This window comes from Triticum urartu, chromosome 5, assembly GCF_003073215.2.
Source record: "Triticum urartu cultivar G1812 chromosome 5, Tu2.1, whole genome shotgun sequence".
Lineage (NCBI taxonomy): Eukaryota > Viridiplantae > Streptophyta > Magnoliopsida > Poales > Poaceae > Triticum > Triticum urartu.
Window position 1 is genome coordinate 172,423,529 of NC_053026.1, and position 10,367 is coordinate 172,433,895.

The window sequence follows — 10,367 nt, forward strand, 5'->3', positions numbered from 1 at the left end:
AAAGCAGAACACCAACGGCCAGCTGGTCTCCTCCAACCTCTTGCTATTCCAGAATGGAAGTTTGACCATATCGAGATGGACTTCGTGACTGGATTTCCTAAGTCCAAGCGCGGAAATGATGCTATCTTCATTGTCATCGAAAAGCTTACTAAAGTGGCTCATTTCCTTCCAATCAAAGAATCTATCACAGTAGCTCAGCTGGCAGAGCTATACACCTCCAGCATTGTCTCTTTGCACGGTATTCCGCAATTGATATCTTCGGATGTGGAAGCATTTTCACCTCCAAGTTCTGGGACTCCTTCCAGAAGGCCATGGGAACCAACATTCGCTTCAGGACAGCTTTCCATCCTCAAACAAGTGGCCAAGTTGAGCGAGTCAATCAAATCCTTGAAGATATGCTCAGGGCTTGTGTCATCTCCTTCAGTATGAAGTGGGAGAATTGTCTTCCATATGCCGAGTTCTCCTACAACAATAGCTTCCAAGCAAGTTCGGGCAAGGCCCCATTTGAAATTCTCTATGGCAGAAAGTGTCGTACTCCTCTCAATTGGTCAGAGAAAGGTGAATGCCAACTTCTTGGCAATGACTTAATCACAGAAGCTGAAGAAATGTGTTAAGTCATCCGTGAAAATCTGAAAGCCGCGTAATCGCGCCAGAAGAGTTACTATGATAGCAAGCACCGTGACTTGGCTTTCGAGATCGAAGACCATGTCTACCTCCGCGACTCTCCAATGAAAGGTACTCGTTGCTTCGGTATCAAAGGGAAGCTTGCCCCTAGATACGTGGGTCCTTTCAAGATCATTGGCAAAAGAGGCAACCTCGCTTATCAACTTGAGCTTCCGTCCAACTTCACAAACGTGCACGATGTGTTTCACGTGTCACAGCTTCGCAAGTGCTTCAAGACTCCTGAGTGCACCATCAACTTCGAAGAGATTGATCTCTAAGAAGACATGTCTTATCATGAGCATCCCGTTTCTATTCTTGAAGAAACCGAGCGCAAGACCCGCAACAAGTCAATCAAATTCTTGAAAGTCAAGTGGTCACACCATTCTGACCGAGAAGCCACCAGAGAGCGCGAGGATCACCTCTGTTCCGAATATCCAGAGTTCTTTCAGTCCTAGATCTCAGGACGAGATCCTCTTGTAGTGGTGGAGTGTTGTAACACCCCGGATGTAACTTGCCATATTTGTAACTCCGACTCTTGCCATTTTCGGCTTTAAGTTATGATATTCCCTTCGTGGTTGGGTTTTGTATTCGTTTTGCATTTTGTTCATGTCACGCATTTCATATCATGTCATCATGTGCATCTCATTTGCATTCATGTTCGTCTCATGCATCCAAGCATTTTCCCCGTTGTCTGTTTCATAATCCGACACTCCCACATGCACCGGTGCACCCCTCTTGTCTCTTTTCATGAGCGGGAGTTAAACATTCTCGGAATGGACCGAGATTTGTCAAGTGGCCTTGCTACACCACCGGTAGACCGCCTGTCAAATTTCATTCCATTTGGAGTCCGTTTGATACTCCAACGGTTAACCGGGTAACTGCAAAGGCCTCTTGTGTGTTGCAGCCCAACACCCCTCCAAAACAGCCCAATAACCCATCTAAACCATCTCCATGTCCTCCAGCGTCGGATCACGATCGTGTGGGCGAAAACTAGACCTCATTTGGACACTCCAAACTCCCCTACCTATAAATATGTGCATCTCCCCCGAAATCCCGGATGAAACCCTAGCGAATTCCCCCTCTCGCCGCCGGACATTTCTCCCCACCGACGGACGTGTCCGCCTCCGTCCGCCGGCGCGCCCCACGCCAATCGGGTGCTGCCACATGGCATCCGCCGCCGGCCCGCGAGCCCGTTCGCCGCCTCCCGCGCGCCCCTACCGCATCGCCTTCGCAGCGCCGCCACCTCGCTCGGCGCACCCGCCGACAAACTCCGGCGACCCCGCCGCCCTTCACCGCCCGGTGCCCCTCCGCCCTCCACCGGCCTCCTTTGGCGAGATTCAATGCCCCCCTCGTCGGAGCACCTCCCCCTCCAAGCTCCGGCCACCGTCTCCCTCTTCTCCGGCGAGGATCCGGCCAGATCTGCCGCCGCCTCGGAATCCGTGCCACGGTCAACCCTAGTCCGCGAGGTGATTTCCACTAAGTCCACGGTTCCCTTGTTATTTTCATGCCCTGTTCAACATATCGTATCTCGGTGACCGTAGCTCCGAATCATGCATATGATATGTCGAATTGTTCATCTCGATGAGCTCTTCACGTTAGAAGCATTTCCATGCATGATACTGTACTTTGTGATGCCATTTTCTTTCATGCAAGAGTGCTATAAAATGTTAGGAGCTGGTACTTATCAGATCATGGTGATTTGTCATTTTTGTTGCATTTGATGTGTGCATCATATGAGCATGAGCTCTACATGTGTTTTGAACTACATCATGCCATATTTACATAGGTGCTTGTCTTGTATTTTTATGATCTATGTGGTGACTAGCACAAGCATGCAAACTAGGCTCCGTGATGTTGCTGTTTTCACGGACTTAGGATTTTGCTAAGTCCTTTTCCTGCTGTTATTTTGATGCCATGTTAACTTGATGCTACAGTGAGATCCATGCTTATTTTGGGATACTTCAGTAAGGATGTTTTGAACATGTGGTTATGCTCTATCCATCCATGCCCATGTTTGCAATTATGGAGTTGTCTAGCATGTCTTGTTATTGCTCTACTTTTTCTATAAAATGTTCCTGGCAGAATGTTAACATGTCAATCAATATTGCCATGGTTTTTGCTAGTGATCCACGCATCCTATGGACTTGCTCTTGCCATGGTTAGCTTCATGAACATGTCATCTTGCTGTTGGTATGCTTGTTTTATCATGAAATGCTTTGTGGTGGGTGGCATGAGCTTGCAAAGTTGCTATCGTGAACCTGTTTATGGCATGCTCTGTTTTTCTGCTAAGTCTGAAACTGTTAATAAAACTTGCTATGTTTACATGGGTGCCATCATATTATTTTTGCCTTTTTGGCTCATGATCAGTAAGGGACTTTTGATCTATGCTTTTAGTAAAATCATGCCATGCCTTGGTTTTCTATGATATGTTCATGTAGCATGATGTTTGCTTGCTCTAAACATTGCTTCCTGATGTTGTTTTTGACATGTTAGTATTTCACTAAGTCTGTGATGCTGATATCTTTTGCACTTTTGCCATGCTTGTTTGAACCTGTTCTGTTGTGATTTAGCCCTCGCTCAGTGTTCATGTTTCGTCAAGCATCTCTTGTAGATCACTGCCATGTATTTTTTTACTATGTTGGAGTGCAGTAGCTTAGTTTCTTGTTGCATTCTAAGTGCCATCGTGCTATTAATCGCATAATAGCACCATTCTTGTTTTGCTTTCCTTTTGCAAACCGTGCATCCGTTTTCGGTGATCTTTATTTCGATTTCGACCGAAATCACCTTATCTTTCCAGCGACATAATTGGTTTGCCAAGTCGATGCCTTGATCATTCTTTCCCTTCCGGAGCTCGCATATGCATTGCATATCATATCTTGCATATCATGCCATGTATTGCATCATGTTGCTTGTGCATTGCACCGTGCTTGATTGTTGTTCCATTTTCTTTTGTTCTTGTTTTGGGTAGAGCCGGGAGACAAGTACGTGAACGAGGAACCTGTTCAGTACGCTAACGAGGATCAAGCTTTTGACAACTCTGAGAACTTTGCAGGCAAGATGACCATACCCTCGAAATCACTTCTATCTTTGCTTGCTAGTTGTTTGTTCTATCGCTATGCCGCGCTAGCTACCACTTCTTATATCATGCCTCCCATATTTCCATGACAAGCCTCTAACCCACCTTTCCTAGCAAACCGTTGTTTGGCTATGTTACCGCTTTTGCTCAGCCCCTCTTATAGCGTTGCTAGTTGCAGGTGAAGATGAAGCTTGTTCCATGTTGGAACCTGGATATTGTTGGGATATCATTATTATCTCTTATTTACTATAATGCATCTATATACTTGGTAAACGGTGGAAGGCTCGGCCTTATGCCTGGTGTTTTGTTCCACTCTTGCCGCCCTAGTTTCCGTCATACCGGTTTTATGTTCCTTGATTTTGCGTTCCTTGCGTGGTTGGGTGTTATGGGAACCCCTTGACAGTTCGCTTTGAATAAAACTCCTCTAGCAAGGCCCAACCTTGGTTTTAACATTTTCCACCTAAGCCTTTTTCCCTTGGGTTCCGTGGACTCAAGGGTCATCTTTATTTTAAACCCCTGGGCCAGTGCTCCTCTGAGTGTTGGTCCAAACTGGGCGATGTCCGGTGCCCCTTGGGCAACCAGGGTCTATGCCAACCCGACGTCTGGCCCATCCGGTGTGCCCTGAGAACGAGATACGTGTGACTCCTATCGGGATTTGTCGGCACATCGGGCGGCTTTGCTGGTCCTGTTTTACCATTGTTGAAATGTCTTGTAACCGAGATTCTGAGACTGGTCGGGTCTTTCTGGGAGAAGGAATATCCTTCGTTGACCCTGAGAGCTTGTGATGGGCTAAGTTGGGACACCCTTGCAGGGTATAAACTTTTGAGAGCCGTGCCCGCGGTTATGCGGTAGATGGGAATTTGTTAATATCCGGTTGTAGAGAACTTGCCACTTAACTTAATAAAAATGAATCAACCGCGTGTGTTGTCGTGATGGTCTCTTTTCGGTAGAGTCCAGGAAGAGAACACGGCCTTGTGTTATGCTTGAACGTAAGTAGCTTCAGGATCACTTCTTGATCACTTGTAGCTTCTCTTCTCACTCTCATTTGTGTATGTTAGCCACCATATATGCTTAGTGCTTGCTGCAGCTCCACCTCACTACCTTCTCCTACCCATAAGCTTAAATAGTCTTGATCTCGCGGGTGTGAGATTGCTGAGTCCTCGTGACTTACGGATACTTCCAAAACAGTTGCAGGTGCCGAGGATACCAGTGCAGGTGATGATACCGAACTCAAGTGGGAGTTCGACGAAGACTTGGGTCGTTATTATGTTTCTTTTCCTGATGATCAGTAGTGGAGCCCAGTTGGGACGATCGGGGATCTAGCATTTGGGGTTGTCTTCCTTTATTTTGGTTCCGTAATCGTACCTTTGTTTGTACCTTGGATGATGTATGGATTATTTATGTATTGTGTGAAGTGGCGATTGTAAGCCAGCTCTTTATCCCTTTCTTATTCAATACATGGGATGTGTGAAGATTACCCCTCTTGCGACAAGCCTACCATGCGGCTATGCCTCTAAGTCGTGCCCTGACACGTGGGAGATATAGCCGCATTGTGGGTGTTACAGTGTCCATGAAGACCCACCGGCTCCGGAAGTTCTCCACCTTCTTCCCGGCCCTCATGAGTGTGTTGCCCTTGTGGACCGCGGCGAAGGATAGCAGTCAGAGCACTGGGTTGGATCGTGCAGCCGCAGGTAGAAGAAATGGTAGAGGAGCGCAACGGAGGGCCTCACGCCCACGAATGCCTCACTGTAAAAGGCGAAGATGGACAGGAGGTCGATGGAGTTCGGCTGAAGATTAATACGTCTCCAACATATCTATAATTTTTGATTGTTCCATGCTATTATATTATCTGTTTTAGATGTTTTATATGCAGTAATATGTTATTTTATATGATTTTTGGGACTAACCTATTAACCTTGAGACCAATGCCAGTTTTCTGTTTTTCCTTGTTTTAGAGTTTCATAGAAAAGGAATACCAAATGGAGTCCAAACTGAATGAAACTTTTGCGATGATTTTTCTAGGACCAGAAGACATCCAGAGGACTTGGAGTACATGTCTGGGAAGCCATGAGGCATCCACAAGGACGGAGGGTGCGCCCAGGGGGTAGCCCCCCCACCCTTGTGGGCCCCTCGTGACTCCACCGACCTATTTCTTCCACCTATATATTCTCAAATACCCTAAAACCTTCCAAGGGAGCCACGAAACCACTTTTCCACCGCCGCAACCTTTTGTACCCGTGCGATCCCATCTAGGGGCCATTTCCGGTGTCCTGCCGGAGGGGGATTCGATCACGGAGGGCTTCTACATCAACACCATTGCCTCTCCGTGAAGCGTGAGTAGTTTACCACAGACCTACAAGTCCATGGCTAGTAGCTAGATGGCTTATTATCTCTCTTTGATTCTCAATACCATGTTCTCCTCGATGTTCTTGGAGATCTATTCGACGTAATACTTTTTTGCGGTGTGTTTGTCGAGATCCGATGAATTGTGGATTTATGATCAGCTTATCTATGAATATTGTTTGAATCTCCTCTGAATTCTTATATGCATGATTTGATATCTTTGCAAGTCTCTTCGAACTATCGATTTAGTTTTGCCAACTAGATTGGTTTTTCTTGCAATGGGAGAAGTTCTTAGCTTTGGGTTCAATCTTGCGGTGCTTGATCCTAGTGACAGAAGGGGAACCAACACGTATTATATTGTTGCCATTGAGGATAACAAGACGGGGTTTTCATCATATTGCTTGAGTTAATTCCGCTACATCATGTCATCTTACTTAATGTGTTACTCTTTTCTTATGAACTTAATACTCTAGATGCAGGCAAGAGTCGGTCGATGTGTGGAGTAATGGTAGTAGATGCAGAATCGTTTCAGTCTACTTGACACAGACAGATGCATATATTCATGATCATTGCCTTAGATATCATCATAACTTTGCGCTTTTCTATCAATTGCTCGGCAGTAATTTGTTCACCCACCATAATATTTTCTATCTTGAGAGAAGCCTCTAGTGAAACCTATGGCCCCCGGTTCTATTTTCCATCATATAATCTTCTATTCTCCATCATATAAGTTTCTGATCTACAATTTTAGTTTCCTATTTACTTCCTTTGCAATCTTTTACTTTCCAACCTATAAACCAAAAATACCAAAATATTACTTTACCGTTTATCCATCTATATCAGATCTCACCTTGCAAATAACCGTGAAGGGATTGACAGCCCCTTTGTCGCGTTGGGTGCAAGTTAGTTTTTGTTTGTGCAGGTATTTGGTGGCTTGTTGCGTTGTCTCCTACTGGATTGATACCTCGGTTCTCAAAACTAAGGGAAATACTTGCACTACTTTGCTGCATCACCCTTTCCTCTTCAAGGGAAAAACCAACGCAAGCTCAAGAGGTAGCACGAAGAATTTCTGGCGCCATTGCCGGGGAGATCTACGCCAAGCCAAGGCATACCAAGTACCCATCTTAAACTCCCATCCCACGCATTACATTATTTGCCATTCGCCTCTCGTTTTCCTCTCCCCCACTTCTAAAGTGATTTTCAAAAAGATTCGCCTTTTCTTCGCCCCTCTTCCGTTCGTCTTCTTCGTTTGCCAGTTGCCACCATGTCTAAAACTGGGGAGGTTATCGCTGAGAAGTATAGTAGTAAGGATGGGGGAAACTTTGATGTTTTTTCTAATTATGGTCCACATGAAGAAACTACCATTTTGCATGCTAATAAATTCCGCATAGGTAGCGGAAATATTATTGGAAAGGGGGTTATTCAAGATTTCTTTACTTGTGCTGGCGCACTCCCCACCATGGGTGGATCTATCCTCCATAAAACTAGTAGTCTTGCGGATGCTATATCTTTGCTTGTTGTTGAACTTTAAAGACAATTTGTTCACATGCATCCATCCATACAAAGGATTTTTCTAGAGTTTTCTAATATTGAGCATTCTTCTATTAAGCGCGCTGCCACTATATTCCTAGCTCATGAATTCAGATTTATTATGAAAGAAGCTAGTGAATTTTTTTTATCATTATAAATTAGATGGTGGTCGTCCTCCCATAGAGGGAATTATTTTTAATCAAGAGGACATAATGCGTCTAGGATCCTTAGATCATGTTGCTTATAACGAATATTTAAGAAAGAGGGTCCCTACCGATGTTTTAATTGATAAGATTTCTGAGTTTAATGATGATTTTGCTATACAAAACAACGGGTTGGGATTCTCTCTTGGACACAAGCTCATGATTTTTTGCCAAAATAATGCTTATAATGATGAGTTGGTCATAAAATATGAAGGGCCAAACGAGGAACCAATTCCTCCCGAGATCGAGCTTGGCGATTCTTACCCTATTAAATTTAGCCCTTTTGATTACTTTTGTTTGCAACAAAGAAAACTTGCTTCTGAACGAAGGGAGTATGGGATGAGATTTCAAGATTTTCCCTATCATTATTACGATTACATCTAGATCTATTCGTATTTTATGCCTAGCTAAGCGCGTTAAACAATAGCGCTTGTTGGGAGGCAACCCAATTTTATTTTTGCTTTTGCTTTTTAGGTCCTGCTTTGCAATAAATAATTCTTCTAGCCTCTTGTTAGATGTGGTTTTATGTTTTAATTAGTGTTTGTGCCAACTAAGACCTTTGGGATAGCTTACGGTGATAGTTGATTTGATCCTATTGAAAAACAGAAACTTTTGCGCCCAGGCGATTAGTTTTCATTTTTAACAGAAGTGCGATAAATACTGAATCTTTCTGGCGAGGATTAATAAACAATTTTCCTAGGACTTCCTAATATCTCAGGATTTTTGTAATTATAGAAGTATTCGAAATATCCAGATTGCGACAGACTGTTTTGTTTTTGACAGACTCTGTTTTTCACGTGTTGTTTGCTTATTTTGATGAATCTATGGCTAGTATCGGGGGGAATGCACCATGGAAAAGTGGGAATACATTAGATATTACACCAATATAAATAAAGAATGAGTTCACAACAGTACCAAAAGTGGTGATTTATCTTTTTATACTAACGGAGCTTACGAGATTTTCTGTTGAAATTTTGTGTTGTGAAGTTTTCAAGTTTTGGGTAAGATTTGATGGACTATGGAATAAGGAGTGGCAAGAGCCTAAGCTTGGGGATGCCCAAGGCACCCCAGTAATATTCAAGGATGCCAAGATCCTAAGCTTAGGGGTGCCCCGGGAAGGCATCCCCTCTTTCGTCTTCGTCTATCGGTAACTTTACTTGAGGCTATATTTTTATTCACCACATGATATGCATTTTGCTTGGAGCGTCTTGTACAACTTGAGTCTTTGCTTTTTAGTTTGCCACAATCATCCTTTTTGTTCACACCTTTTGAGAGAGACATGCATGAATCGTGATTTATTAGAATATTCTATGTGCTTCACTTATATCTTTTGAGCTAGGCAATTTTGCTCTAGTGCTTCACTTATATCTTTTTAGAGCACGGCAGTGATTTTATTTTATAGAAATTTATATACTCTCATACTTCACTTATATTATTTTGAGAGTCTTTAAAAATAGCGTGGTAATTTTCTTTTGTTATAAAATTAGTCCTGATATGATAGGCATCCAAGAGGGATATAATAAAAACTTTCATATAAAGCGCACTAAATACTATGAGAAGTTTGATTCCTTATGATTGTTTTGAGATATGAAGATGGTGATACTAGAGTCATGCTAGTAAGTAGTTCTGAATTTGAGAAATACTTGTGTTAAGGTTTGTGAGTCTCATAGCATGAACGTATGGTGAACCGTTATGTAACAAAGTTGGAGCATGAGATATTTTTTTATTTTCTTCCTTATGAGTGGCGGTCGGGGATGAGCGATGGTATTTTACTACCAATCTATCCCCCTAGGAGCATGTGCATAGTACTTTGTTTTGATTACTAATAGATTTTTGCAATAAGTATGTGAGTTCTTTATGACTAATGTTGAGTCCATGGATTATACGCACTCTCACCTTTCCGCCATTGCTAGCCTCTCTAGTACCGCACAACTTTCGCCGGTACCATAAACCCACTATATACCTTCCTCGAAACAGCCACCATACATACCTATTATGGCATTTCCATAGCCATTCCGAGATATATTGCCATGCAACTTTCCACCGTTCCGTTTATTATGACACGCTCCATCATTGTCATATTGCTATGCATGATCATGTACTTGACATCATATTTGTGGCAAAGCCATCGTTCATCATATTTTTTATACATGTCACTCTTGATTCATTGCACATCCCGGTACACCGCCGGAGGCATTCACATAGAGTCATATTTTGTTCTAGTATCAAGTTGTAATCTTTGAGTTGTAAGTAAATAAAAGTGTGATGATCTTCATTATTAGAGCATTGTCCCATGTGAGGAAAAAAAGAGAAAGGCCAAAAAAAGACCCAAAAATGAGGGAAAAAGAGAGAAGGGACAATGTTACTATCCTTTTGCCACACTTGTGCTTCAAAGTAGCACCATGATCTTCATGATAGAAAGTCTCCTATATTGTCACTTTCATGTACTAGTGGGAATTTTTCATTATAGAACTTGGCTTGTATATTCCAACGATGGGCTTCCTCAAAATGCCCTAGGTCTTCATGAGCAAGCAAGTTGGATGCAACACCCA